We start from the raw sequence: 5028 nt of genomic DNA on the forward strand, positions 1-5028 counted from the left end.
GAGGGCTGAAGGGGAACATGCAGGTCCCCGGAGGAGGGGACTTTCCAGCAGACGGAACAGGGGGAAAAGGTGGAAGACAACATGGGAGCGCCAGGCTTGCTGGGGTGGCTGCTGCTGGTCTGAGAGGAAAGCGAGGAGTGGCTGCTGGGAGCTCCGGATAACCCAGGGGAGGGAGCGGGGAGTTCGGTGTGGGATAGTTGAGCTGGGAGGACTCCACAGAGCTGGCCAGGGGGTATTCTTGGAAGTCCGGGCAGCAGAGAGCCAGGAGCCAAGGGTGTGAGCGATTAGTTGTGCAGACAGTGCCAGTGGGGGGTGGGCTCTGCGCTGGGAGCCCTCGGTTTGGAGTTTCCTCGCTGTCTTGGCGCATTGAGTAGAACCAAGCTCCGCGCCTTTGTACAAGAACCAGTGTCTCCTGAGGCGCGGAGGGAGCCAGCATGGCCTGGGCTCTGAAGCTGCCTCTGGCCGATGCGGTGATGGAATCCAGACTGGTGCAGGACTTCGATGCTAGCCTGTCCAGGATGGGCCAGGAACTGGGCGCTGGAGCCTATAGCATGGGTGATGTCCTTGCATTGCCCGTTTTGAAGCAAGAAGAGTCAAGTTTGCCTGCTGATGAGAATAAAATCCTACCTTTCCAGTATGTGCTTTGTGCTGCCACCTCACCTGCTGTGAAACTCCATGATGAAACCCTGACATATCTGTGAAGGACAGTCTTGTAAAATTCGAATATTGACAATATAAAACTTGGAGAACTTCCAGAAATTAATGGCAAATTGATTAGAGTAAATTCCACGTAGTGGTCCATGACAGAAGGCTACAGTACACTGCACATCAGCAGCTGGAGGGCTGCAGGTGGAACCGACCTGGAGACAGATTTCTTGACATAGATATCCCAGTGTCTGTAGGTATAATCGAGTTCGGGCTAATCCAAACTAGCTAAACACAGTAGAGTTCCTGTGGGACCCTGTGAAGAGGACATCCATGTTTATTCAGGTGCACTGTGTCAGCATAGAGTTCACTAAGAGGAAGCATGGTGGAGAAAAGGGCGTGCTTTTCTGAGTACAAATTGACACCTTCAAGGAGAATGAGAATGGGGAATATACGGAGCACTAGCACTCAGCCAGCTGCCAGATCAAAGTCTTCAAGCCCAAAGGTGCAGACAGAAAGCGAAATCAGATAGGGAAAAATGGAGAAATGAACACCCCATGAGAAAGAGAAATACCAGTCTTCCTATGAGACGACCATCCTCACAGAGTGTTCTCCATGGCCTGAAATCACATACATCAATAATTCCCCATCACCTAGCTTCAACAGCTCCCACAGCAGTTTTTCTCTTGGGGAAGGAATTGGTTCACCAAACCACCAGCCAGAGCCACCCCCTCCAGTAGCAGATAACCTCTTGCCAACAACCACACCTCAGGAAGCTCAGCAGTGGTTGCATCAAAACTGGTTTTCTACATTCTCAAGGCTTTTCACAGACTTCTCAGGGGCAGATTTATTGAAACTGACCAGAGGTAATGTGATTCAAATTTGTGGTCCTGCAGATGGAATCAGGGTTTTTAATTCATTAGAAGGCTGGATGGTGGCTGGCACCAGGGCTCACTTGGCTAATCCTCCGCCTGTGGCGCCAGCACCCCAGGTTCTAGTCCTGGTTGGGGCACCGGGTTCTGTTTCCAGTTGCTCCTCTTCCAGTCCAGCTCTCTGCTATGGCCTGGAGATGGCAGTGGAGGGTGGCCCAATTGCTTGGTCCCTGCACCCACATGGGAGATGAGGAGGAAGCATCTGGCTCCTGGCTTTGGATCGGCGCTGTGCAACAGCCGTAACAGCCATTTGGGGGGTGAACCATGGAAGGAAGACCTTTCTCTCTGTCTCTCTCTCTCACTGTCTAACTCCGCCTGTCAAAAAAAAAAAAAAAGGCTGGATGGTGCATCCAAGGTTAACCATTTATGTTTGTCAGGAATCACTGCACTTGAGAGAGCAGCAGAAGCATGAGGATGGAGACTCAAATGCCGTCTACCTGGAAGAACGACAGCTGTGAATTGACAGAGAAGATTGCTCAACTTTCAGCATTTCCCCACACCAGATCAGCCATATTTACAAGAAGGGGCCGACAGGGATCCATGTGCTCATCAGTGAGATGATCAGGAAGAAGCCTGTTTTATTCTGGACACAATGAAAGCAGAAACCAATGATAGTTACCATATCATACTGAAGTGGGGGCATTCTGTGCTCAGAGGCTACCGCTTCCTTCACCTCCTGCAAGCTGACTTCTTCGAGATGGGCATGAACTGTGATCTGCAGGCACCTCGCCCATCTGTGTATGGAGGAGTCTGGGCCATGGAGGCAGAATCCCAGCCGTCTGTGTTGGCTCAAGCTTTCGTGGTACACACAGATCACTGCCCAGCATGCAGCTCTGCAGCTGTTTCCTAGTTACAGTTTCTGGATCCTGTGGCTGAATGTCAGTAGAAACTCCTCATCATTTGGGGTGTTTGTAGGGTGTGATGATGAGGAGTACTGTGTGCTGTTGCATGGAAAAATGTTACATATTGTAATATGGAGCCATGCGATTTTTACCTAATATAAAAATGTACACCTATATTCCTAAGACCAGGCCCTCAGTCTCCTTTGCATTGAACATGTGAGCATCTCTGCTTTTTGCCACAGTTGGTCTTTGAAAACTTCACTAGTGAGGAGAAATATGGAGATAATTTTTCTTTTGGTTCCCCTGTAGTGTTACGACTAGTAATAATTTTAGTTAACACTCAATGGGCCAGGAAGTGAGAGAAATTCTTCATGGATTATCTTGGTCAATCCTCTTAATAACCATGTATGTATGTAACTGCAGGTGAGGCCAGGGAGACACATAGTGGTGCCCTAGTAGCATGTGACAGAACAGGCAGCTGCTAGTATGTAGTGATGCTGAAATCCAAGCCCCAGAAATGTGGCACTCGTTCTTCACCATCCAGCACCAACAATGCCTCCCTTCACAGCTGTGCTCACCTGGGTTTCCTACTGTGGCTCTTCTGATGAATAGGACATAACACTGCATGTGAACCAAGGGCTAGCCACCGGGAGAGGCACACCACACCTACATGATGATGCACAAATTGAGTCTTGAAACATATTGAACACACAGGTGCTTTTTTAAGTGTCATCAGATATCGCAATCAGAGAATTTTAGGTTTTGAAAATTTGGGATTATCTATAACCAAAACTCACTGTGCTTGGATGACATTCTCAAAATGATTTCTAATGAGATACGCTAATCCCTGCTTTCATGTTCTCTTCTTTCCATCTTCTCTTGGTTTAGAATGTTCTTTTAGGGGCTGGCACTGTGGCACAGCGGGTTAATGCCCTGGCCTGACATGCCGGCATCCATATGGGTGCCAGTACTAGTCCCGGCTGCTCTTCTTCCAATCCAGCTCTCTGCTGTGGCCTGGGAAAGCAGCAGAAGATGGCCCAGGTCCTTGGGCCCCTGAACCCATGTGGGAGACCCAGAAGAAGCGGCTCCTGGCTCCTGGCTCCTGGCTTCGGATTGGTGAAGCTCCAGCCATTGCAGCCAATTGGGGAGTGAACCATTGGATGGAAGACCTCTCTCTCTCTCTCTCTCTCTCTCTCTGCCTCTCCTCTCTCTGTGTGTAGCACTTTTATTCATGTAGTATTCTTTTATTTAAGCTTTATAAGAAATTTATTGCAATCCCATTGACATTTTCATCATGTTTTCTTCTTCTTAAGAATGATTGTGTGGTGTCTGGGTGTGTTTGCATGTGTATAACTGTATAGCCATTGGTCTTCTGTTTTCACATGAAAAGTATATCCAGAAATCTCTTCACACAATATGTGGAAGTGAACAAAGTTCGAAGATTCTGTATTAGATTTGGATTTGTGTGTGTGTGTGTGTAATGCATTTGATATTTTTTAAAAAGATTTTATTTATTTGACAGGTAGAGTTACAGACAGTGAGAGAGACAGACAGAAAGGTCTTCCCTCCATTGGTTATTCCCCAAATGACTGCAACAGCCAGAGCTGCACCTATTCAAAGCCAGGAGCCAGGAGATTCCTCCTGGCCTCCCATGTGGGTGCAAGGGGCCCAAGCACTTGGGCCATCCTCCACTACCTTCCCGGGCCACAGCAGAGAGCTGGCCTCTGAGGAGGAGCAAGCAGACTAGAACTGGCACCCATAAGAGATGCCAGTGCCACAAGCAGAGGATTAACCCATGTGCCATGGCGCTGGCCCCTTTGATAACATTTAAATGTTTTTTATACAGAAATTTTTGTTCATTAAAATCAACCTGAAACAAGAAAAAAAAAAAAAGAGTAAACCTACACCCCGATGCCTGCACTTATCTCTCTTCATCTTTCTACTGCAGGAATAGTCAGTGAAATTTAACAGCAAAAAAGAAATAATTCTAAGGTGTTGAAGTCAGTTTCTGAGCAGTCACATATTAATATATTGGATGATTATATACAGAGCTAATCCATGAAATATAAAAACAAATACAACTGATAAATGAGATTCCTGGAAAGATACACACACACACACACACACATACACACATATACAAGCAATAACAAACAGAAAATAATATTTAAGGACAGTAGGCAAATGAGAAAAAAATTGGCAAGAGAAAGGGAAATGATGAAATTATGTGATGTCGTTAAACATTCTTTAAAGCAATATTTAAAAATCACAGATGTCTCAACAGAAAAACATGTCACATATACAATGGAAAAGGAAGGCTCAGATGCCAATAAATGGCCAGTAGACTGTAACTGACCTGAAGCAGGGTCCTGCATCCTCCAGGTAGGATCCTCTGAGTGACAGGGACCAGGGAGCAGGAGGGCACCCAGTAGAAGGCAGGACCAGGGGTGAAAAGCCCTCCCACTGCAGGCAGGGTGGAGCCCTGGAGAATGAAGTTTTGATACTGAACCCAGGTATCCCTCTTATTTTTTCCCATCTTGCAAGTCAGCGCTGTGGAGGATGGTGATTGGTTACATCTTTTGTGACGTTGTACATGCCCAAGGCTATCT

General features: G+C 47.1%; 1 pseudogene; it reads left to right on the forward strand.

Moving 5' to 3' along the window:
- The first annotated feature begins 434 nt into the window (after positions 1-434).
- Positions 435-2427, forward strand: LOC133754895 (alpha-globin transcription factor CP2-like; annotated as a pseudogene).
- Positions 2428-5028: the final 2601 nt, after the last annotated feature.

This window comes from Lepus europaeus, unplaced genomic scaffold, assembly GCF_033115175.1.
Source record: "Lepus europaeus isolate LE1 unplaced genomic scaffold, mLepTim1.pri SCAFFOLD_30, whole genome shotgun sequence".
NCBI classification, from domain to species: Eukaryota; Metazoa; Chordata; class Mammalia; order Lagomorpha; family Leporidae; genus Lepus; species Lepus europaeus.